Source organism: Lepisosteus oculatus, unplaced genomic scaffold (genome assembly GCF_040954835.1).
Source record: "Lepisosteus oculatus isolate fLepOcu1 unplaced genomic scaffold, fLepOcu1.hap2 HAP2_SCAFFOLD_111, whole genome shotgun sequence".
NCBI classification, from domain to species: Eukaryota; Metazoa; Chordata; class Actinopteri; order Semionotiformes; family Lepisosteidae; genus Lepisosteus; species Lepisosteus oculatus.
Genome location: NW_027167662.1, coordinates 202,350 through 228,649, shown reverse-complemented (window position 1 = coordinate 228,649; position 26,300 = coordinate 202,350). Strand labels below are relative to the sequence as shown.

The 26,300-nt window shown below is 41.6% G+C and overlaps 3 non-coding genes across 3 annotated transcripts; 2 read left to right on the top strand and 1 right to left on the bottom strand.

Moving 5' to 3' along the window:
• Window positions 1-2,200: 2,200 nt before the first annotated feature.
• On the bottom strand, window positions 2,201-2,282 carry trnas-gcu (transfer RNA serine (anticodon GCU)). Its single transcript has one exon. It is a non-coding gene; the product is annotated as a tRNA-Ser (tRNA).
• A 16,310-nt stretch (window positions 2,283-18,592) lies between these two features.
• Window positions 18,593-18,666, top strand: trnan-guu (transfer RNA asparagine (anticodon GUU)). The gene has a single exon. It is a non-coding gene; the product is annotated as a tRNA-Asn (tRNA).
• Window positions 18,667-20,214: 1,548 nt separating this feature from the next.
• Window positions 20,215-20,296, top strand: trnas-uga (transfer RNA serine (anticodon UGA)). The gene has a single exon. It is a non-coding gene; the product is annotated as a tRNA-Ser (tRNA).
• Window positions 20,297-26,300: the final 6,004 nt, after the last annotated feature.

The following is a 26,300-nucleotide window of genomic DNA, read 5'->3' as shown; positions in this document are numbered from 1 at the left end:
ACTAATCCGATTAGACGTTACTTTGACTCATCTTCTTACGCTCAGTGCCGGATTGCTCAAACTCCAGCTAGGGTTAGGGTTAGCATTCCCACGCTACTTAGACACTTTGTTTACGCTCAGTGCTGGATTTTGGGAACTTCAGGACGAGTGGGAATTTTCTCCTATCTGTCCATTCTGTTTTGTTTTGGAGACTCTTGGCTGCCTATGTTGTTCAGTGCAGCGTGAAGGAAACATTTTCCAAAACTGTGTCAGCTCAAAAGTTGTAAGAAAACCTCTCCAGGTGCTTTAACTCTCTTCATTTTTGTCATTTAATGTGATACTCGATGTATAACTGGAGCCTCACATATGCAAATGGTGAGGCTCCAGTTCGACACCCAGTTCGACACCACTTTACAGTATATGACAAAAGCATGGCAGACTGTGCCGGACCAGCTGGTAACTTCCGCTTATTTTGACCATATTAAACATTGGAAATCTTCCCACTTGCATTTGTGACACTTGATTTTGGCTCCACCTAAGACACTCTTAAATCTTCAAACACTTTTCTCTTCTCCCGCAACACACTTGTCTGTCGGCACTATGTGGCAGCGTTGCATGACAACCCATCTCACCACGGAAAGGAACCTAACAGCTCTGGTAAGAGAGTAGAATTACCTGAAGAACTGCTTTCCATGGAAGCAGGTCCCAGCGATGTAGCATTTTTATAGTACCAGGAAAGGAGAAGCTGCACTTCGCCTTTGCCGCACAGGCACAAGGTGACGTGCGGCAGACGCCGTAGTCGGCAGGATTCGAACCTGAGCAAGGAGTCCCCAATGGATTTCAAGTCCATCGCCTTAACTACTCGGCCACGACTACAGCGAGCTCGCCACCGCCGCATTCCTCCTATAATCTAACACGGAGTGCGAGGTGGCTGCGGAAACTTTATTAAAGTCGCTCTCCGTTAAAAAAAAAATACCTTTCACAAGATACATGCCGGCAGACAGACACGCCTCAGAGGGTTTAAGGCTGGCTTCACGTTCAAATGATAAAGTCTCCCCGTCCGGATGTCAAAATGCAACTTTGGCAGACAGAAAAAACATCAACAAACCACAAATGTGGACAAGGATTTTACAAGCTGCACCACACTGCACTTTCAAAAGCATTTACATTCGTGTTAGACGCAGGAATTGTCTTTGTTTTGCGCGCTTACGAACGCCATAGAAAACGAAACAAAACAAAAGCCCTCAGCTCCTGCACTTGATTATAATGCCGTTACGTGTCGAAGCAGGAATTTACGTCATCTTACCACTGCAACATGGGGAATAGAGGGAAATGAACACACGCTACGAATCGTCTCAATCACTCCCTAGAGTCGTAAGGCACATTGAAGGGTGCACCCCCATCATTAATCGTTGGGCCTCTGTAAAAGGAAAGCTGTTGAGCAGTCTTTGAAACAGCTCGGATGAAACACTTGATTGCTTCCATGTGCATCTGGAGCCCACTTCTTATTTTCACTTCACGCCGCCCAAAGCATTTCTAAAACAGGAGATTCGCGTTTGGGAATGCGCCCTGCCCTACAAATAAAACAGGTCTACGGGTCTGAAACCTGCTCCACGGAAAACAGTTCTGTTGCGCTTTTGATCCAAGGGAGATTCTCTGTTCTTGCTTTTTGATGACATAACACCCAAAGGGGCTTCTTTGGAGCTGGATTCCAACCAGCATCCTAAAGTTTCTTGGCGGTATCCTTTACAGTCCTCTGTTCGGTCGACAAGGAACAGAAGGGGGCAGCTTTCCTCACACATACAGTGCAATGTACTGTAGTGTTCCCGTTCATTGAATTCGCAGTTCTGCATCAGACCTCAAACTCGTTTCCTTAGCTTGGATTTAAGCCACGAAGCAGGCTTATACTGTATAAACGTCTAGAGGAATCACAAACTATTTGAGAGGCCATCATCCCAGGGGGAACTGACAAAGTCTATCCCTAAACACCTAGCGCAGTCTCTCGAGAGACTGTCAAAAATCGCTTTCTCCGTTTGTGCTGCAAGTAAGTGAAAACGCGGTCTCAACCCAGAGCCACTTGGCAGCAGCGGCACGTAAATACTGTTACTACCACTGCTCGATACCAACGTTAGCCTACTATACCATGTTCAGCCACCGCTAGAAAATGTAAGGCTCTAGTACTGGAGCAAACAACAGGAGAGCCAACGTCAAACGTAGAGAGCGACAAGGATGGGATTCAAACCCATGCGTGCAGAGCACAATGGATTAGCAGTCCATCACCTTAACCACTCAGCCACCTCGTCGATGAAACTGGGCTGTCCAGACATGGGTTGGCGCGCTCCAGATGATCTTTTTCTTTTTTTTCCCTCGTACTCGAGGGTCCTTTTCCTGTTCCACATGCGATTTCAACATTTTCCTTGGGAGATGTCAAGCCAGCAAGCCACTGCTGTGGTTCAGTGGCCAGTGTGGAGTTCAGTGGCCCTGTTGTACACAGAAAGCACATTGAGCTCCTTGGACATGAAAAGTTCCAGATAAAAGCCATTTGTCATCCTTTCTCTTGGTGTCGATGTTGCTATTGTATGTAAAGGTGGCAACTTGCTCAGCGAGCAGGCGGAGCACACACCGAATGCAGATGTGTCTGAGTGGTGTGTCCAAGTGGCTGCAAAAGGACAACACTACCGGGGCGCCGTTGCTTAGTTGGTTAAAGCGCTTGTCTCTTAAACAGGAGATCCTGAGTCCGAATCCCAGTGGTGCCTTGTTTGTTCTGTCTTCTCGAACAGAACTGGTCCTTACAGACAACCGCCTACGGCTAGACTTAATTAAATGCAAGTATTCATTTCCTGTCTTTAACGCGACTTGTTTTTCTTAAAATGGATGGAACTTGCAAAACATGAAATACAAACATTGCTAATCAGCGCTAGCGGCTGGCAAAAAAAAGAAGTCAGCAATGTTTTTTTTTCTTTAACCTTAACCCTGCTAATGGAGAAGAGTTAAACGACCGAGTCTATGCAGCTTAAACGGTGCTCACGTCGGGTTCTTAGCTGAAAGGGTGGTAAATCATGCTCACCCCAGTCCTTAATCTTTTAAAAGGATACAAAATTGAACCTAGTCGCCACATCACATACATCCTGTTCAACGATAAAAAGGTGACATCTATCCTCGATCCAGAGTAAATCCCACGATGAGGGCATATTTTTTTCCACTTTACCATGAGTCGGGCTCAGCTGCACAGAGGCGAGAGCAGAGCAATGAGGTCACGGGGACAGGGGAGTCACACGCTGGCGGTTTAAACACGCGGAAGAAAACTGAGGGATCCACAGTATGTGGACCCTCTGTGCGCCATCAGTCCGCACTCTGGACTCTGAATCCTGCCATCCAAGTTAAGATCTCGGCGGAACCTGAGGCGCAGTTCCTTCTTAAAACGTAATCTGGTGAGCATTTCTAGAATCGTACTTGTATAGATGCAGCCTTTAATGTGTTGCTAGGTTAAAATTGATGACTTCTTGAACTTCAGTATTCAACTGCCCTCTTGATTTCGGATTTAATTTCTTTATTACAGGGGCGCTTTTATGAAGACAGAGTCATGTTCAGGTACTTTGCTTGATGGAGGAAGCATATTTCGGACTCTGTGATCTGCTCACCTGGAAAGGTCTGCTGTACTACTACAAGAGAGAAGTAGAGTCTGGAAGAATGGACAATTTTATGATGCTTTGGAAGATAATGTTTTCTTTTTCTTTGAAATCGAAATGAATCAGAATATCAGTGCAAAAGACAAACTCTTGGTTTGGTTTAAAGAGATATGGTTTTAAAACAGACAAAATGTAGAAAACAGGTGTTTCTCACTTTTGGAAAAGAATGGACCGGGGGTAATATTTTACTAGGTGCAGTGCTGATCTCGCTGGGTTACAGTCCTGCAGTGTCACAGCAGGGCCAGTGACGCAATGGCTAACGCGTCTGACTACGGATCAGGAGATTGCAGGTTTGACTCCTGCCTGGGTCAGGTCGTTTTTAAACGCATCGGGTTACTCCCTAAGTAGTCTGTGCTACTTACTGCATTGTAATCGTACCCAGTAAGAGATTTCCTTCATGTAAATGAACTGCACCTGACAGCTTTAGAAAAACACCTGGGCTCAGTACGGTGCTGAGAGCTTAGCGTTGCTGTTCTAATTAGCACGCACTGCATCGGCTATGAGCCCGAACTTTTCAATTATTCCGATCAGTAAGTCAACACGTAGTCCACATGAACGGTAGAAATATTCTCTTGTCTGTCTCTTGTTTGTATAGAACTGAATGTCCCTGACAATGTACTGTTAGTTTTAATTGAAGAACGGCATTTGTGTTCAAATATACCAGACAAGTTTATATAACTGCTCATGCGACACTCAGTTGTAATTAGTCAAGAAATAAAGTCGAACAACAGCTGCGAGTTTGATTCTGAACGTATGAGATTGCAGCGCCTTTTACTTCCATTGACAAATGATAGAGATTCGAAGAGAGATCCTTCAGACCAGCAAGCAAACCCACGGCTTTTTCGGTTTTCTATCTAGGCAACGTTGGTGTCTGCAATAGCATACATGAAAGCGTGATGCAATTTCTGTGGCTACATTTGTTGCACGTCATGCACAGTAAGAGTGTTTCTAACACCAAATAAAAAGTCAACAATTAGCGATCACGCCTTCTCCTCAGTTAACCCACTGAAACCCTTGCTGTTAACAGTTCTTTACTGCGTGCTTTACCAGCACCTACATATCGTGTCGGTTCTTTCAGCTTTATTCATTAGGTTTTCAAAGGCATAAGTAGAGCACCAGAGGTGCGAACGCAAAATGTGTGGTTATCTGAAGAATTGCTTCCCATGGCAGCGGGTCCAAGTGATTTCGCGTTGTTATAGTACCAGGAAAGGAGAAGCGGCACTTCGCTTCTGCCGCGCAGGCACAAGGCGACGTGCGGCAGACGCCGGAGTCGGCAGGTTTCGAACCTGCGCGGGGAAGCCCCAACGCATTTCGAGTCCATCGCCTTAACCACTCGGCCATGACAAAAGTGAGCTCGCTGCCGCCGCATTCCTCCTATAATATAACACGGAGTGCGAGGTGGCTGCGGAAACCTTTTTAAAGTTGCTCTCCGTTAAAAAAAATACCTTTCACAAGATTTGTGCCGGCAGACAGACACGCCTCAGAGGGTTTAAGGCTGGCTTCACGTTCAAATGATAAAGTCCCCCAGTCCGGATGTCAAAATGCAACTTTGGCAGACAGAAAAAACATCAACAAACCAAAAATGTGGACAAGGATTTTACAAGCTGCACCACACTGCACTTTCAAAAGCATTTACATTCGTGTTAGACGCAGGAATTGCCTTTGATTTGCGCGCTTACGAACGCCATGGAAAACGAAACAAAACTAAAGCCCTCAGCTCCTGCACTTGATTATAATCCCGTTACGTGTCGAAGCAGGAATTTACGTTACATTGGTGTTAGCAGTGGGATGGGATAGCCCTTCGCCGGGGACGGCGATTTAAGCGGGGGAGAGTGTAACGCTTACGGCCGACAGGCACTGTGTAAGAGCCGGCGTACCAGAGCAGGTGACGTCGCCGCCCTTCCCTGTGATAGCAGGACTACAGCTACTGGGCTGTTGAGAGATCTCTCTTTAGCTCACGGGGCTAGGTCGCTGCAGAGAGACGCGGAAGTCCCGGGTTCGAGCCTCCAGTCGGGATGGGGCCGACCAGATGCGGCAAGGGCGCCCGCCTGAGCCCCCGTTGCGTTACATCTCTATTCCCCGTGTTGCATGTGATCTTATCTTTATCTAAGTCATAATAATTAATAAAGAGAGTCTGATTTAACAAACAACACACGCCCAACATTTGACATTGCTGTTTCTTTATTGACCAAATGGTTTAAACAATCAAGGTCATTGATGGAAAAAGTACGTGAACCCTTATATTAAGGAGCTAGTGGAACCTCCTTTATGACAAAAACCTCAACCCCCACTTTCTGTAGCGGCTGGTCAGACCTGAGCAGCGGTTAGGAGGTATTTTGGCCTATTCCTCTATGCAAAACTGTTTCAGTTCATGTATATTTTTGGGATGTCTTGCGCTGAACGGCCTGCTTCAGATCACGCCACAGCACTTCAATGGGATTGGGGTCAGGACTCTTACTTGGCCATCCCAAAATACGGAATTTCTTCTGTTTCAGCCACTCTGTTGTTGATGTACTCCTTTGTTTTTGTCATGCTGCATGACCCAGCGTCTTTCGAGTTTTAGATCACAGGCAGACACCCTGACATTCTGCTGTAGATTTTCCTGATACATCTTGGAATTCATCGGTCCCTCGATGATTGCAAGCCGTACAGCCTCCGCTATGCTTCCCAGGTGGGATGAGGTTTTGGAGTTGGTATGCAGTGTTTTGTTATCTCCAAACATAACGCTGTGCACATTTACCAACAAGTACCCTACCCTACCATTTTGTATATAGTATTCTCCGGTTTTATCTCTTGTGTATATAGTGATTCTGAATTTCCTTCTCTGGTTGTATATAGCCTGTGCTTGTGATATTCTTGTTGATAGTATTGCTCTTATTTTTTTTTAATTGTGTAGGGCGTCAGGAGCCGCCCTTGAAGGGGGGGGGTACTGTCACGCCCGACATCCCTCCCTAGAGGGCGCTCCACTGCTCCCATTATTGTTTGTGTGATTTAGTTCTCCAGGTGTACCCTTTTAGTGTTATTATTTAAAGACTAGCTCCTCCAGTCCTCGGGGCTCATCATTAGGGTAAGATGTCGCGAGGCCCGCCTAGCACCAGGAAACCCTACATCCGTCTCCTGAGGGCAGAGGCCTCATCCCCGACGCCTCCCGTTTCCTGAGCCCGGGGTCTGGAGGATCTCGCCCCGTCACCCTTGGACCTCCATGTTTCGTTTGTCTGTGTGCTCCCCCCTCCCGGGGATTTTAACTTTGTCGCGTTCCAGGATGGATTTCCAGTTTATGGACTTTCGGACCGTGCTTTGACCTGCCCTTGGACCCGTTTGGATTTGGATGCCGTTTTGTCTTCCCCATACACTGTCTCACGGACTGTCACTATTATTTTGTGCACTATTAAACCCCTGTGTGTTCCTTTTTACCACGCCTCCTGTTTTCTCCAGCTCTTACTGCATCGCATAGGGTCTTCTATAAGATCTGACACGGATTCCAGTCCGTGTCCGTTACAGGACCTATAATTAGTATGATGAATGTATCGCTTGCGTCAGGCGTTGTACCTGATCAATTTAAGGTAGCGGTTGTTAGACCGCTCCTTAAGAAGTCAAATTTGGATCCACAAGTTCTTAACAACTACAGGCCTGTCTCAAAGGTCCAATTTCAATCTAAAGGTCTTGGGAGAATAGTTGTTGCCCAACGTCAATCGTATCTGGATCCAAATAATATACTTGAGAAATTTCAGTCTGGTTTCTGAAACTGCATTAACAAGAGTCGTAAATGATATTCTCTTAGCTACTGATGCGGGGAATGCAACAGTGCTTGTGCTTCTAGATCTTAGAGCTGCCTTTGACACGGTTGACCTCTCTGTTTTGTTACACAGGCTTGAGTTTGAGGTTGGCTTTTCTGGAACCGTCCTTCAGTGGTTTACTTCACATTTTACTCATCGTTTTCATTATGTTCAAATATCTAATAATTGTACTGCTTCATCAATGTCACCAGTTCAATTTGGGGTACCAGAAGATCAGTGCTGGGACCAATATTGCTCTCTCTCTCTACATGCTGCTGCTAGGTAGGATAATATGAAAAAATAATATGAACTTTCATTCATATGCTGATGACACTCAAATAAACATTTTGTTTACACCAAACGACAACTCTTCTATTATCAGTTTAGTTAAATGCATTAAGGAAGGAAATACTTGGATGTGTGAAAACTTTTTGTTACTCAACTCTGAGAAAAATGAGGATCTGTTGATCGGAGGCAACAATACTGATAGGACTACTATAACTTCAGCACTTAACTCAGAGGATTTAAACATTTGCCTCAAAAAGACAGCACGTAACCTAGGCGGCATATTAGACACAAGGCTCTTAACAACTTGCATTGTTAAGTGCCTTGGGACAACCTTGTTGTGAAAGGCGCTATATAGAAATACATTGATTTGAATTGAATTGACAATGTAAAATGTTGTGTGTGTTGTTTGTTAAACAAGACTGTCTTTATTTATCAAAAAATAAAGGAATTTGCTAGGAATGCAAACGTTAGGTTGCGCTTCTTCATGCTGCATCGTCGGCATGAGTGGAGCTTTTTAAACGTCTGTACTTACTGTGCCCCATAAGAAATCGTTTGTCCCCGTTCAAAAGAGATTGTGCGATGTCCTGCAGTGTTCGCAAAGCAAACCTTTGACAGTTTGAAAAGAGGAATTTATTCTTCTTCCTGTGCGTGCAGTAGTTACAAAGTTGAACGTCTTTACACGATTTGCTGCAGTTTTCAGTGGGCGGGCTTTGTCAGATGGCTTGGAAAAACGCACTGTGTTTCGGCTCGGGAAACATCATGAGAAGTGTCCTGCATGTTTTCTGTGTATAGCTGTCTTTTAACGCATACAGAATTCATTCGAAATCATTGATTTCTCCAATTAACAAGGGTCCCTTAAAAGATTAGTCAAAGTAACGTCTAATCGGATTAGTTTCCTTAGAGCTGGTTCAGAGTTTGCTCAAGAGTTTACCTTTCACAGATGCGCAAAGAAGAATGTTGGGGGTGCATGCTTCAAGGTGCCTTACAGCTGTAGGGAGTGATTCGAGACGATTCGTGGCGTGTGCTCGTTCCCATATACCGTACGCCCCGGGGTGCAGTGCTAGGATGACGTACAATACCGCTTGGGCAAGTAACGGCGTTATATGCAAGTGCGGGACGTGAGGGTTTTCGTTTGTTCATTTTGTTTTGCTCTGCTTTGCTTTGTTTCGTGGTCAAGAGGCGTAAGGTAAGTCGTAATTCAGGGAGAACACTGGTGGCAAACAGTCCGAGGTGAGAGGCGAGGTCCAAAGTCGAAAAGGCAGAAGAGGAGTCCAATATCCAGAATAAACGAGGTAATGGAAAAAACGCCAGGTAGAGCTCTCAAGGAGTAGACTCAATACCAGCGGGAAGCAGGTAAAGATGGTAAAAATAGCACTGCGTACCGCACGGTGGAGTGTGTGCAGGTGGGTTAACTCGTGCGGCGGCCTTTGTTAATAATCACCCGCTGCTGGTGCTGTTTAGATTGCTTAAGAGTTGGTCTTTACTGCCTGGCGGTCATGACAAGCTCCCCTTTAAGCTGTGGTTTAGTTTTGCATTCATGTGTTTCTAGAGCAGTTATTTATGGGGGTGGGTGGGTCTTTCACAGAGGCTCAGGACAAATCCCCTGCATGAAAGTCTACTGTGTGCGTTCAAGCAGTCACAGGTCAAGAGCCAGGCAGGAGGACAATGGACAGAAGAAGCAACGAACTAAAAATAAAAGAACGAATATGAAAAAGCCACCATCTTTTTCTTTTTGACATTTTCCGACTTTCATGCAAGCCAGGACAAAGTTGCTCGTAGCTACTTGTGGATTCAAATACTCTATCGAGTGCTTTGATGAGTTTTTGCAATTTGATTGTCGTCCTGTCAGCCTGTTTCTGTTTTTTTTTTCAATCTAGTGATGGAAAGTAAGAGGGAAATGATGGAGCAATCAATAACCGCTCCGGAAAAATGGCAGAAAGAAATGGCCCGTCACTAAGGACATTTGCGAAGCAGAGGAGTGACATCACCACAAAGGCGACTTATTCTGCTGATCGTTTTGGTGAATAATGATTGAGGCGTGTTAAGAGAAAGGTAGCTGCGTCAGCATGCTTAGGCTGGAAAGGATAAAGCAAAGGTTTACTCCATGCTGAAAAGAGAAGAAAAGAAGCACAACGTTTCGGCTGTGGAGCCTTCTGCGCCATCTTCTTTAGCGAGAAGGTGATGATGTTTACATTGGAAAAACTGAGACACGCATACTGGAGGGGCTTGAACCACCAACTTTTCAGCACCACAGAGTCTGACAGTCTTTTGTGCACCCTACATTTGCAGGTTTATGGTCAAAGAAAACAATCACTAGCGCTTCTTGCAGCCGGCAATCTTTTTCCACTGACAACCAAGAAATGGATTTCATCTTTCACAAGCTGTATGGATTTCTTCAAAAACAAGTTATTCCAGAAAGGAAATGAATTCTTGCATTAAACTGAACCAAGCTGTACATGTTTGTCTGAAATGAGACATGCGGCACAACAAGACACGGAGAGAGGCACCGCTGGTATTCAGACCCAGGATCGCCTGTTTACTAGGCAGGCACTTTAAGCCACTAGGGAACAGCGCCAGCAGAGCACCGCGCTTTTACAGACACTTGGACACATCTGCGTTCGGTGTGCACTTAACCTGCTCTCTGAGCCCGTTGCCTCCGTCCCATTTAATAGCAGAACTGACGCCAAGAGAAATGATGAGAAATGGCATTTATCTGGCACTTCTCATGTCCAAGGAGCTCAATGCCCTTGACACCTCCCCAAGGCGACAGAGCTGTGCATTCTTTGGCGACAACATTTTTCTTTTGTTTTATTTCTATACTTATTGATAGAATAAAAACGATATGTCATGTACTGTAAGGGAAATGTCTCTTTTCATGGGGAAAGCTAGCACCAGCAAATGTTGTGTTTAGAAGAAGTGATTTAACATGACACGTGACCTAATTTACCGGAGCAAAAGCTCACCCAGCAAGCCCTGCTTTACTTCTACAGGAGAGAAGTACTGTAGAGTCTGCAAGATGTTCAGCTGGGTAGCTACATCAGCATGCCTCGGCTGCAAAGGAACAAGTAATTGGTTTATTGCATGCTGAAAAGAGAAGAACGGAAACACAGCGTTTCGGCCGTGAGATCTTCTCACACCTGAAGAAGCCTCACACCTGTAAAAGGCTCCATGGTTTTCTTTCTTCTCTTTTCAACATGGAATACACCTATTGTCTGCAAGATGTGACAATTTCACGGTGTTTTGGAAGAAAACCTTTTTTCTTTGAATTCAAAATCAATCAGAATTTCAGCACGACACACCAACACTTTTTCTGTTTTAAGGAGATGATATTTTAAACCTGATAAAAATAGTAGGAAACACAAGTTTCTTGCTGTGAAAATTTAGATGGGGAAGTGTACTACTGGTAGCAGTGTAGAGCTCTCTGTGGTGGAGTGCAAGCGCATGTTCTATGGGCCAGTGGCGTAATGGATAACGCGTCTGACTTCGGGTCAGAAGATTGTAGGTTTGAGTCCTGCCTGGCTCGTGAGGCTTTTAAACCTCTACGGGTTCCTCGGTAACAGGTTGCCGTCATGTATATGAACTATAGAAAAGCATCTGCCACAACACGTAAATTAGCACGCAAGTGCGGGCTAGTTAACACAGAACTGTATGGAGATCATCTCCAGCTCCGAGCTCAATTGCAATGAAAAAACATGCAGAACAGAACTGGAGAGCAGCTGAATTTGTGCTCAGTAGGGTGGGGAGGACTCAGCATTGCTATTGTTCTAATTGGCATGAACAGCAGGGGATCTGAATCAGAACATGTCAGTTAGTTCGATCATTGCGTCAATATGTAGGCCACGTTAATACAGAATTATTACTTTGTCTGTCTCGTCTTTGTATATAGCTGAATGTCCCTGACAATTTCATGTTAGTTTTTAAGAACGACATTGGTGCTAATATATACATATATAGCATATAAGGAACACGTAAAAGTTGAGTCCATGCTGAAAAGATAAGAAAACCGCCACAACGTTTCATCTTGGAATAAATCTTTACTTGTTGTTTTGCAGCCTACCCATTCTGACCTAACTCCTCCCTTGAAATTCCCTAACAGATAAGGGTACGTAACGGCTCATGCGATGCTCAGTTGCAATTTGTCCCAAAACAAACAAGAACAGCAGCTGAGGGTTTGAGTTTGAACATGCACTGTATTAAAGCAGCTTTTATTTCCATTGATAAATGCTAGATATTCCTACAGAGATTCTCCAGGTGAGTAAGCGATTCCTGTTTCTGTTTCTATTTCTGTTTCATATATATATACAGTATATATACAGTATTGTACTATTATTATATAATTTGTTACACTGTGGCTGTGTTGTGTGTGTTAAGCTGCTGTTGCACTGCAATTTCCCTCACGGGATCAATAAAGTATCTATCTATAAGAAGACATTACCAACAACGACCACAAGATGGAGATATTGTCCAAAGAGGCAAGAAGGGCAAAGCCGCGATAAGGTAAAATCATTTTTTGTAAGAGATTGCTGTCAGAATGCACATCCGTATCCCAAACAGAATCTCTAGTAAAATATGATCATTTGTGAAACAGGCAAATGAGTGTCTACTACAATATGATTGCTACAGATGCAGCCATTCAAAATTCGCGGGCGTACGCTGTACGCAGTCTACCACAAGTTACCGGTATATACCGCGAGTTACCGGTAAATACCGCTAGCAAAATAATAGTATCCGGAATTTCCGCAAGGTGGAGCTAATAAAGCTCAACTTCTCATGTTTGAGCTGTAGCCATCAAAGTCTTTAATGAAGATATTACTAATAGTATTAATAATAAATGACCTTGGACAAGCTGTAAACTCAAAGTATTGCCCTGGTCCACATTATTTTTTTCATTGACCGTCTTTGTAAAAGTAACACCACAGCATTTCGCAATCACGCATTTTTTTCCAATCATGCAAAGTACAGTAATTTTTGAGAATCGATTCACCATGCCTTTCACATGCTCATAAAAGAGGTTGATTTAGGAACATAAACATATTACCGTATGCAAACTGTACTGTATACAGTTTGTATATGTATATGTATATGTATATTTAATGTCTTAACTGTGCCCGTTTAAGTATTGAATATTTATATGGAATTTTACCACTGAAGGGAAATCTTAGTGCCTGAGCATAAAAAGAATAGGAGCATGCTGCAACGCGTGTGAAGGCCATAAACGATATTAATTTTGGAACATAAACATACAGTATATGGCTGGTCTCGGTACTTTAAAGAAAACATACACGAAACATGGTTTCATTATGACCAGAATCGGTCTTGAGATATTTTTAACTTGATTTACAGTATTTGAGAGGTATGTCTTGACACCGATACTACGTAAATACTCCTCAAGTATATGTTTCTAGGTTTATATTATGCATTTCATACGGTCAAATTGCTTTTGAGCAACTGATAAGAAGCGCGAAACGGTATGCCCAGGGCGTTTTAGTTTTCGTTTTGTTTTAATGCAGTGCAGTGGATTGATTAGAGATATCAAGTACATACAAGTCATTTTTTAAGTGTTGTAGTTCGTCTTGTAAAAATGGTACGAGTACATCATCTGTCAACAATTACACAGGTTCTGTTTCCATATTGCGGTTTTTGGTTACGTAATATTATTTTCTAATTTCACGTTGTGAATATATGATTTGGGCAAACAGAGCCGCAAAGAAGTACATTATGGGTTGTTGTTGTTTTTTTGCAGTTTTATCTAAAATAAGCGATGCTTAAACCTTTGTCTGATTCTTGTGAAACTATCCACACGACAGTTACCTAGGAGTTGACTTCAGTGATGTCATTGATGGGATGTTTCTAAAAATCCATCCTCTGTAAAACATCTTCTCTAGTTGGTCTGCATATGTATTCGCTAATGAAGCTGTGTGTTCTGAGCCTGGTTCTCTACATTTCTGTATGAACCAGCTTAGAGGGCTAAAGACAGCTTGTGTTTAAATTGAGTGTAAGGTAATTTATGCTTCTAAAGTCATGGTCAGCATTTATTATTGTACTGTGCTGTAAACTTCTTCTGTGCCTAATTACATTATTTTATAGTCGATAATGTTTCTGTAGTGCTTTTTCAGCCCTCAGCATGTGTCTGTGCTGGTGGTGCTGTGGGTTAGGTTCCTGACTCCTATGTCACATGGTCTGTGGTTGAATCTCATGGAACTATGACTTTAATTTTTAACAAACATTTCTTTGAAAAAATGAAACATTTCCCTTGGTCAGAGATTAAATAAAACCTCACTCGCATCAAAACAAATTTATATTTCTAAATATCACAACATGATCGAATTTACGTCTTTTTAATAACAATGAATAGTCACCTATGCGTTACAAAATAAACATTTATATTGATTTGAATCGCGTTTTGATTTAAATCGTAAACGCGTGTTTAAATATATGTGTTTAAAGGCGATATACTGTATAAAAGCGCTGATTCTTATGGAATGTGTTCGGCCGGGGATTCAAAAAAAATATTTTTTTTAATCGCGTATCTAAGGAAAATTGCAGTATAACTTTGTTCATGCACAAACAGTGGCATGTTACATTATAATTTGGGTGTCTCCTCTTGCCAGAAAGCTCTAAATTGCATTTTGAGTGCGGTTTTTGACTTTTTCTAAATTGCAACCCATAAATAAAGCTGATACAGTTTAGACTTACTGTATTCTAAACTGTATTACAACATCACATTGGACAATGCAACTTAAATTGCAAAAATGCACTTGGAATCTGTCCAAGCCCTACTACGAAAATTATTTAAACTGCGACACTTATCATTCATCTTTAAATAAACTTTATTTTATATAGCGTTTTAAGCGAATCGGTAATTAGATTGCTCATAAACCTAATCGCTTTTTCTACATAAACACAGTGTGATTGCTCTCTGAAAATGCTTTTTTCTTTATATTTAGGCTCAGATTTCAACTATAGATCGTATTATTATAAACTTTCTTGGAAAAATGTCTTTTATGTAAACCATGTTTGCTATTAATTCATTTAGGGCTAAAATACGTTCATTGTCTTCCAATCGAGTCGAGTTGACATTGGAAGCTTGCCACGCCGGGACTGTTACACCAACCCATTAGCATGTTGAAGTGATTTCATTGAGGAGGCCATCTACTAGTTAACACTGTACTTCCTACTTTGAAAATACCTGTGAAATTGGTTTAATTCATCACAGCCAGCACTCCGGCAGAGAGGGGGGTTGTACTCGTTAATGTCTGATGACATACAAGTGGAAAGATTACAGATTTTAATCGTCTTTTTTCTGAACCAGGGAAAATCTGATCATGTTTCTCTATAACAATAATAAAAAACTTTATTTAAAATTATTTTACATATCCCGCTTGCACATCGCATGACTTTAATAAATCTATTCTTTATTAATACTAAATAAATAATACTAAAAATACTACAGCAAAGAGGTCACTTGATTTTTGGAATAATTCCAAATAGCACAATGATCCACTGGCATCCCTGAAGTCTGTTTAGTGCATAATCTTCCAAATACAATCACTAAGCAATTATAAGAATTATACCATCCTATTTCTTTGTGATGTCCTGTAAAAACTAAACCTATTTTTATAAGGCTTTTACTCAAAAGATTTCCAAACACACAAAGCATTTGTGAAGTACTATAGTATTTCTAAAGGTTACTGGTACAACATCAATCATTAAAGCTTAACAATAAAGTTTAGATTGCTGACTATGGACTAACTACATTAACTAACTGCAATGCAACAGTATACATTTTACAAGAATATCTGGTTGAATTCTTGCATTTGTAGCCATTTTAATGCGAGAGAAATAAGCCAATTTAATTATTTCACAAAAAATAATGTAATATAAAATGGATGTTTTTAACTTTATTGTAGTGTTTTAGAAACTAATATGTCTTCAAAAATGGTTGTTTTTCACTCCTAGGAATGAAAGCTGTTGTTATATAATGTTTATTTTCAAATTTTGAAAAATCAAAGGATTCTAGCTTTCTCCCCTTGCAGGCATCGGACACAGAGAACCTCATGGTTTTCCTAAAAATCATTTTTTATGTTCCCTGGTGTTCCAAACTTAGTTTTAATCAATTTTAATTTGTTATTATGTTAAAAACAGGGTAATAAATTTCTAATTGGACTATAAATAATGTCATATTGTCTGCTATAAAACTGATGTTTTCAACTCTATTGTAGAGATTCTAGAATCAACTAATAGAGAATTGAAATAAAAAAAGGGCATAAGAAAACATTACCAACAACGACCACAAGATGGAGATATTGTCTAGACATTACCAACAACGACCACAAGATGGAGATATTGTCCAAAGAGGCAAGAAGGGCAAAGCCGCGATAAGGTAAAATCATTTTTTGAAAGAGATTGCTGTCAGAATGCACAACTGAATCCCAAACAGAATCTCTAGTCAAATATGATCATTTGTGAAACAGGCAAATGAGTCTCTCAGGTGCCCATTGCTCATTTTCAGACACATTTATGCAATACTTTCACCATGTGTTGAGCAATAGGGATTAAAGATACCAGAGGTAAGGTTTAAAAGTGATTCTGAGGTGCAACACATCAGCGATACAGCTAGGCATCTGAAATGCGGGGTTTGAGAGCCCTTCAGGGAACACCATACCCTAAAGGTACCAGAAGTCCACTAGTATAAGCATTAAGTAGTATAAGCATTAAGTCACTGTCACCCCTGTTACCCCTGATTGCTACATATCTTCATTTCTTTGGTTTTTAAGGAGTAAGAGTGCAGGGGGTCTAAATCTGCGATCCAGTGTGTTGAAGTATTTCACAACACTACCTGTAGCCCGTATGGAAATAAATACTAATTCTGATTTATTCCTCTGGGCATGTACCAATAAATCACTGAGCATATATATATATATCACTGTGTTGAAGCTAGAGACCTGTATGTAATATTATGGTGCTAAAATGTCATTTTCACATATATTAATGTAATAAATGATTGCTTATGCTTAATAAACAAATCTAATTAAAATAAAAGCTTAAGTTTTGTATTTGTCTTGTACCATAGAACATGATTTTCTTTGTATTTCAAGCCCACAAAGTGTCCAAATGATGCACGACATGATATAAGGAAGATTATCACATGCATATCGGTATTATCTTTCTCATGAAAATGCATTCCTTTCATTACCTTTTAATTTTTAAAATGAACTCAAGTTGTGTATAATGTAATAATTTAAGTAGAATAGATTCTAATAATATAATGATCCAGTGTGTTGCACTACTTCACTGCTTCACTGTTCTATGCCGTCTGGAAATAAATCCTCAGACTGCTTACTGCCCTGGGCTTGTACCAATAAATTACAGGAGCACATCTATATATCACTGCGTTGAAGCAGGAGACACACAATCACTGCAAACACATCCTAAATACAGTGTTCCAGCACCTTTGACCTCATCCAGAACGTATCATTTCTTGAAAGGGATTGCTGTCCGAATGCACATCTGAATCCCAAACAGAATCTCTAGTAAAATACGATCATTTGTGAAACAGGCAAATGACTGTCTCAGGGGCCCATTCCTCATTCTCAAGACACATGTATGCAGTACGTACACCATGCATTGAGCAATAGGGATTAAAGACACCACAGGTAAGGTTAGAAGTCATTCTGACTATATTCTAAAATATTGGACTCATATTCTTATGATGGCAGACATGATGCTGCGTTTAAAACCGGGGTTAATGGACATTATATGACTGTCAATTCTGTTTTGTTTTGGAGACTCTTGGCTGCCTATATGGTACAGTGCAGCGTGAAGGAAACATTTTCCAAAACTGTGTCAGCTCAAAAGTTGTAAGATAACCTCTCCAGCTGCTTTAACTCTCTTCATTTTTGTCATTTAATTGTCTGTCGGCACTATGTGGCAGCGTTGCATGATAACCCATCTCACCACGGAAAGGAACCTAACAGCTTTGGTAAGAGAGGAGAAAAGGACCTGGCCAGTAAGGGGTTCGAACCCGCAACTCTGGCATTATTAGCACGATGCTCTAACCAACTGAGCTAACCGGCCTCACAACAGTGGTCCTCTCTGTGCAGCGCCTTTTACTTCCATTGACAAATGATAGCGATTCGAAGAGAGATCCTTCAGACCAGCAAGCAAACCCACGGCTATTTCGGTTTTCTATCTAGGCAACGTTGGTGTCTGCAATAGCATACATGAAAGCGTGATGCAATTTCTGTGGCTACATTTGTTGCACGTCATGCACAGTAAGAGTGTTTCTAACACCAAATAAAAAGTCAACAATTAGCGATCACGCCTTCTCCTCAGTTAACCCACTGAAACCCTTGCTGTTAACAGTTCTTTACTGCGTGCTTTAAGAGCACCTACATATCGTGTCGGTTCTTTCAGCTTTATTCATTAGGTTTTCAAAAGCATAAGTAGAGCACAAGAGGCGCGAACGCAAGATGTGTGGTTATCTGAAGAACTCATTTCCATGGCAGCGGGGCCAAGTGATTTAGCGTATTTATAGCACCAGGAAAGGAGAAGCAGCACTTCGCCTTTTCCCGCCTAGTAAGCAGGCGATCCTGGGTCTGAATACCAGCGGTGCCTCTCTCCGTGTCTTGTTGTGCCAAATGTATCATTTCAGACAAACATGTACAGCTTGGTTCAGTTTAATGCAAGAATTCATTTCCTTTCTGGAATAACTTGTTTTTGAAGAAATCCATACAGCTTGTGAAAGATGAAATCCATTTCTTGGTTGTCAGTGGAAAAAGATTGCCGGCTGCAAGAAGCGCAAGTGATTGTTTTCTTTGACCATAAACCTGCAAATGTAGGGAGCACAAGCAGCCGTCAGTCTCTGTGGCGCAATCGGTTAGCGCGTTCGGCTGTTAACTGAAAGGTTAGTGGTTCAAGCCCACCCAGGGACGCATGTCTCCGTTTTTCCAATGTAAACAGCATCACCGCTAAAGAAGATGGCGCAGAAGGCTCCACAGTCGAAACGTTGTGCTTCTTTTCTTCTCTTTTCAGCATGGAGTAAACCTTTGCTTGATCCTTTGCAGCCTACGCATGCTGACACAGCTACCTTTCTCTTAACGCGCCTCAATCATTATTCACCAAAACCATCAGCAGAATGTGTCGCCTTTGTGGTGATGTCACTCCTCTGCTTCACAAATATCCTTAGTGACGGACCATTTCTTTCTGCCATTTTTCCGGAGCGGTTATTGATTGCTCCATCATTTCCCTCATACTTTCCATCCCTAGATTGAAAAAAAAAAAAACAGAAACAGGCTGACAGGACGACAATCAAATTGCAAAAACTCATCAAAGCACTCGATAGAGTATTTGAATCCACAAGTAGCTACGAGCAACTTTGTCCTGGCTTGCATGAAAGTCGGAAAATGTCAAAAAGAAAAAGATGGTGGCTTTTTCATATCTGTTCTTTTATTTTTAGTTCGTTGGCTCTTCTGTCCATTGTCCTCCTGCCTGGCTCTTGACCTGTGACTGTCTGAACGCACACATTAGACTTTCAGGCGGGGGATTTGTCCTGAGCCTCTGTGAAAGACCCACCCACCCCCATAAATAACTGCTCTAGAAACACATGAATGCAAAACTAAACCACAGCTTAAAGAGGAGCTCCAACTCAGTGCCATACTAATGTAAACGAAGTAATACTAAGACATGTTCTTATGGATTTGTCTTACCTTGAGATATGTAATTGGATTTCAGGATTAACTTCCTCATTCAATGTAGTGGTGATTCTTTGCCTGGTCAGTACCTGGGTGGGAGACCTCCAGCGAACAATTAAGCTTGCTGCTGGAAGTGGTGTTAAGAGACTCTTAGGATCTTCCAGAGGCGTCTGTCCAATAGCACTAGTTGCCTTAGAGCTGGCTCAAACATTGCTCAAGAGTCTACCTTTCACAGATGCGCAAAGATGAATGATGGGGGTGCACGCTTCAAGGAGCCTTCCAACTGTAGGGACCGATTAGAGACGATCCGTAGCATGTGTTCGTTTCCATATACGCCCCGTGTCTCAACGGTAGGACAGAGTCAAATACTGCCTCGACACGTAACAGCGTTATATTAAACCGCAGGACTTGAGGGCTGTTTTGTTTGAATGTTCAAGGCATTGGTAAGAGCGTAGGTCAAGGGCCATTGGTGCATCTCCTGTAACTGGAGTAAAAATGCTATTCAAAGTGCAGTGACTAAAATCGTCGTCCACATGTCTTCGTTGTTGATTGCTTTCTGTCTAAGAACGTTCTGTTTTCATGTCCGAACGGGGAGACTTTATCATTCCAACTTGAAGCCACCCTTAAGTCCTCTGAGGTGTGTGTGTGTGTGTGTGTGTGTGCTTGCACGTATGGCGTAAAAGGTTTCTTAAACGGAGAGCGAACTTGAAAAAAGTTGCCTCCGCTGCCGCCGCCGCCTCGCACTCCCTGTTCGATTGTAGCAAGAAGGCAGCGGCCGCGGCGCTTGCTGTAGTCGTGGCCGAGTGGTTAAGGTGACGGACTTGAAATCCGTTGGGGTCTCCCCGCGCAGGTTCAAATCCTGCCGACTACGGCGTCCTTTGCATTTGGTTGCGTGCGTGCGTGTAAAAGGACCAGCGCCGTTTCGTTTTCGCTGGGACCTTTAACACTCTAAATCGCCTGGACCCGCAGCCTGTGAAATCGATTCTCAGCACCCACGAAGGACGCTTTGCCGCTGGACACAGATAACGATGCTTTTCTGCAACGAGCTTTCCAGCTGAATTTTCTCGACAGCTCCGTACTGAACCTGTTCTCCATTGCAACATAGCGGAGGCTCGTCACGTCTATAGCAAGGCTGTGTAGGACCGCATACGCCACAGTGACTTGTACACAGACCACATGAAAGGCAAGCAAAATACACTTTTAAAATTCCAAAGACTCACAAGGTCAGAGAAACAGCGATGACCTGAACAGATCTGTTACAGAAGTCTAGGTTGACCTTTTTAGAGCTGTAATTGCATTTTTGTTTAATAGAAGATCAAATCTACTCGCATGTACCAGCACCTTACAGTTTATTGATGTTAATTCTGTTTAAGTAATAAGATTGCTAACGATGTTGGGCTTTAGCCGGTGTTTTTTAGAACAAATTGCTTACACTTCTGTAAGGAATACGCAGTACGTGCCTTTGTCAGTCATTGCTCACCATACCTGTAACTTTCTTATCTAACTCACTTCCTCAAATGGTGAAGGTCCACAAACATAAATGAAAAAAAACCCTTGTTGTAGATGAGGTGCACAAAAAAGCAGCCCCTGATAGTGTATAACACATTTATACTATTGCAGAGTCACATGTAACATATATATGTATATACTGTATATATATATGAAACAGAAATAGAAACAGAAACAGGAATCGCTTACTCACCTGGAGAATCTCTGTAGGAATATCTAGCATTTATCAATGGAAATAAAAGCTGCTTTAATACAGTGCATGTTCAAACTCAAACCCTCAGCTGCTGTTCTTGTTTGTTTTGGGACAAATTGCAACTGAGCATCGCATGAGCCGTTACGTACCCTTATCTGTTAGGGAATTTCAAGGGAGGAGTTAGGTCAGAATGGGTAGGCTGCAAAACAACAAGTAAAGATTTATTCCAAGATGAAACGTTGTGGCGGTTTTCTTATCTTTTCAGCATGGACTCAACTTTTACGTGTTCCTTATATGCTATATATGTATATATTAGCACCAATGTCGTTCTTAAAAACTAACATGAAATTGTCAGGGACATTCAGCTATATACAAAGACGAGACAGACAAAGTAATAATTCTGTATTAACATGGCCTACATACTGACGCAATGATCGAACTAACTGACATGTTCTGATTCAGATCCCCTGCAGTTCATGCCAATTAGAACAATAGCAATGCTGAGTCCTCCCCACCCTACTGAGCACAAATTCAGCTGCTCTCCAGTTCTGTTCTGCATGTTTTTTCATTGCAATTGAGCTCGGAGCTGGAGATGATCTCCATACAGTTCTGTGTTCACTCGCCCGCACTTGCGTGCTAATTTACGGGTTGTGGCAAATGCTTTTCTATAGTTCATGTACATGACGGCAACCTGTTACCAAGGAACCTGAGAGGTTTAAAAGCCTCACGAGCACACGTGTCAGACATGGAGAGCGACGAGGATGGGATTCAAATCCATGCGTGCAGAACACAATGGATAAGCAGTCCATCGCCTTAACCACTTGGCCACCTCATCGACGAAAGTGGGCTGTCCGGACATGAGTTGGCGCGCTCCAGATGCTCTTTTTCTTTTTTTTCCCTCGTACTCAAGGGTCATTTTCCTGTTCCACATGCGATTTCAACATTTTCCTTGGGAGATGTCAAGCCAACAAGCCACTGCTGTGGTTCAGTGGCCCTGTTGTACACAGAAAGCACATTGAGCTCCTTGGACATGAAAAGTTCCAGATAAAAGCCATTTGTCATCCTTTCTCTTGGTGTCGATGTTGCTATTGTATGTAAAGGTGGCAACTTGCTCAGTGAGCAGGCGGAGCACACACCGAATGCAGATGTGTCTGAGTGGTGTGTCCAAGTGGCTGCAAAAGGACAGCACTCCCGGGGTGCCATGGCTTAGTTGGTTAAAGCGCCTGTCTAGTAAACAGGAGATCCTGGGTCCGAATCCCAGCGGTGCGTTCTTTGTTCTGTCTTCTCGAACAGAACTGGTCCTTACGGACAACCGCCTACGGCTAGACTTAATTAAATGCAAGTATTCATTTCCTGTCTTTAACGCGACTTGTTTTTCTTAAAATGGATGCAACTTGCAAAACATGAAATACAAACCTTGCTAATCAGCGCTAGCAGCTGGCAAAAAAAAAAGAAGTCAGCAATGTTTTTTTTCTTTAACCTTAACCCTGCTAATGGAGAAGAGTTAAACGACCGAGTCTATGCAGCTTAAACGGTGCGCACGTCGGGTTCTTAGCTGAAAGGGTGATAAATCACGCTCACCCCAGTCCTTAATCTTTTAAAGAGGATACAAAATTGAACCTAGATGCCACATCACATACATCCTGTTCACTGATAAAAAGGTAACATCTATCCTCGCTCCAGAGTAAATCTCACGTTGAGGGCATATTTTTTTTCACAGGGGAGTCACACGCTGGCGGTTTGAATACGCGGAAGTTCACTGAGGGATCCACAGTATATGGACCCTCTGTGCGCCATCAGTCCGCACTCCGAACTCTGAATCCTGCCATCCGAGTTAACATCTCGGCGGAACCTGAGGCGCAGTTCCTTCTTAAAACGTAATCTGGTGAGCATTTCTAGAATCGTACTTGTATAGATGCAGCCTTTAATGTGTTGCTAGGTTAAAATTGATGACTTCTTGTATTTCAGTAGGCAACTGCCCTCTTGATTTCGGATTTAATTTCTTTATTACAGGGGCGCTTTTATGAAGACAGAGTCATGTTCAGGTACTTTGCTTGATGGAGGAAGCTCATTTCGGACTCTGTGATCTGCTCACCTGGAAAGGTCTGCTATACTACTACAAGAGAGAAGTAGAGTCTGGAAGAAGGGACAATTTTATGATGCTTTGGAAGATAATGTTTTTTTTTCTTATACTGAAAATGAAAGGTAGTTGTTTCTATATGGACTCAGTCTTTGGAATTTATATATATATTTCAGTGATCCCTCAGCCATTCCTTCTGTATTGTAATTCAATTTCTATTGGAAAGTCTGTGACTGAGACCAAGTAAGTGTTCACTTTTTTATGAAACCATTATTTATTTTGGAGCAATGAGCAATTCTTATATAAATGCAATAAAATCATTATGCTCAAACTATGAGAGAGAATTTTAAGGATAATTTAAGAAATCAGTCTTAGCTTGTTTCTATACACAGATGGTATTATTTATTTTCAAAGGAAACCCGCGAGGATTCCCCTGGTGTGCAAGATGTGCCTGAATACTTTTGATCAGCTTCCTGCTCAGTTGAAGAGGGCGTGTATGAAGCACGCCACGGCAGAAGAGATCAGGATGGCCTCTCAACAGGCGAGGGAGGACATGATGAATCACCTGAAGAACGGGGTCATCGTGGATTACCACAGAATAGAGATCGTGTCTGGTGAGGCAAACAGGATAGTGGTTGTAAGACTGCTAGAGTCCTTGGGCCTTTTTGTACATGGGAAGCCTGAAGACACATTGGCAAGGTGAGATATTTTTAATCTGTAAGGCTTCTGTAGTTTCTTTTTGAAATCATTGTTACAACATATTATGTAAAAGCATGTTGAAAAGAATCTACCTGCATTCCAGCGGCCCTGAGCAAGAGGCCGTTGTCCAGGAGGAAGAGATGCCAGAGGCTGCTCTAGAAACTGAAACAGAAGCGGATAAGGAAGGGGAAGATGTGAGCTCTGAAGAACTCTATCAGCAGTAAGACTTTTTATTTTTCAGATGTATCTATTTTTTACTAAAATTCTAATTTGTCTCATAGGCATAAAATGTTTAAACCGGTGTTTTATATCCTTACAGGCCCTGAGTAGTTAAAAAGTATCAGCAGGCTCTCCGGAAGAGAGTGGCCCAAGCTGGACTCTATAGAAAGCACTCCCTGGATGCTCCTCTCCTGATTGGATTCAAACAGTACCTTACCAAGGATCTGGGAGTGGCAAATTATTCTCAGGAGTTATTTATTTTTTAAAGGCATTTAAAATTAAGCAATGGTATCTTCATTGTAAATGTTTTTATTTCTTAGCTTAAAATTCACCCATGTGAAATGATGTCAGCCATGATAAACATCATGACTCTATATTTCCTACCTGAATCTATTCTACTTAAATTATTACATTATACACAATTTGAGTTCATTTTAAAAAGTAAAAGGTAATGAAAGGAATGCATTTTCATAAGAAAGATAATACCGATATGCATGTGATAATCTTCCTTATATCATGTAGTGCGTCATTTGGACACTTTGTGGGCTTGAAATACAAAGAAAATCATGTTCTATGGTACAAGATAAATACAAAACTGAAGCTTTTATTTTAATTAGATTTGTTTATAAAGCATAAGCAATCATTTATTACATTAATATATGTGAAAATAACATTTTAGCATCATATTATTACATACAGGTCTCTAGCTTCAACACAGTGATATATATATATATATGCTCAGTGATTTATTGGTACATGCCCAGGGCAATAATCAGAATGAGGATTTATTTCCAGACGGGCTACAGGTAGTGTTGTGAAATACTTCAACACACTGGATCGCAGATTTAGACTCCCTGCACTCTTACTCCTTAAAAACCAAAGAAATGAAGATATGTAGCAATCACATTGTAACAGGTGTGACAGTGACTTAATGCTTATACTAGTGGACTTCTGGTACCTTTAGGGTATGGTGTTCCCTGAAGGGCTCTCAAACCCCGCATTTCAGATGCCTAGCTGTATCGCTGATGTGTTGCACCTCAGAATCACTTTTAAACCTTACCTCTGGTATCTTTAATCCCTATTGCTCAACGCATGGTGAAAGTATTGCATAATTGTGTCTGAAAATGAGCAATGGGCACCTGAGAGACTCATTTGCCTGTTTCACAAATGATCATATTTGACTAGAGATTCTGTTTGGGATTCAGTTGTGCATTCTGACAGCAATCCCTTTCAAAAAACGATACATTCTGGATGAGGTCAAAGGTGCAGGAGCACTGTATTTAGGATGTGTTTGCACTTATTCTGTGTCTCTAGCTTCAACACAGTGATAAATATATATATGCTCACTGATTTTTTGGTACATGCCCAGGGCAATAATCATTATGAGGATTTATTTCCAGATGTGCTAGGGGTAGTGTTGTGAAATACTTCAACACACTGGATCACAGGTTTAAACCCCCTGCACTCTTACTCCTTAAAAACCAACAAATGCAGATATGTAGCAATCATATTGTAGCAGACACTCATTTGCCTGTTTCAAAAATGATCATATTATACTAGAGATTATGTTTGGGATACGGATGTGCATTCTGACAGCAATCTCTTTCAAAAAATGATTTTACCTTATCGCGGCTTTGCCCTTCTTGCCTCTTTGGACAATATCTCCATCTTGTGGTCGTTGTTGGTAATGTCTTCTTATGCCCTTTTTTATTTCAATTCTCTATTAGTTGATTCTAGAATCTCTACAATAGTAAAGAATAGTAGTTTCTAAAACACTACAATAAAGTTAAAAACATCAGTTTTATATTACATTATTTTTGGCGAAATTAGTCATTTATTACACTATTTTTAATATACTATCTAATTAAAAGTGATTAGAATTAAGTTTGGAACAACAAGGAATACAAAAAAAAAAGATTTTTAGGAAAACCATGAGGTCCTCTGTGCCCAATGCCTGCAAGGGGAGAAAGCTAGAATCCTACACAGGCTACTGGAGCTCTGGCCTGGCTAAAGAGGCTGAATTCATCCCCTTCAAAGCTCCATGAAAAATGATCATTTAAAATTTGAAAAAAACCCATCATATAACATCATATAACAACAGTTTTCATTCCTAGGAGTGAAAAACAACCATTTTTGAAGACATATTAGTTTCTAAAACACTACAATAAAGTTAAA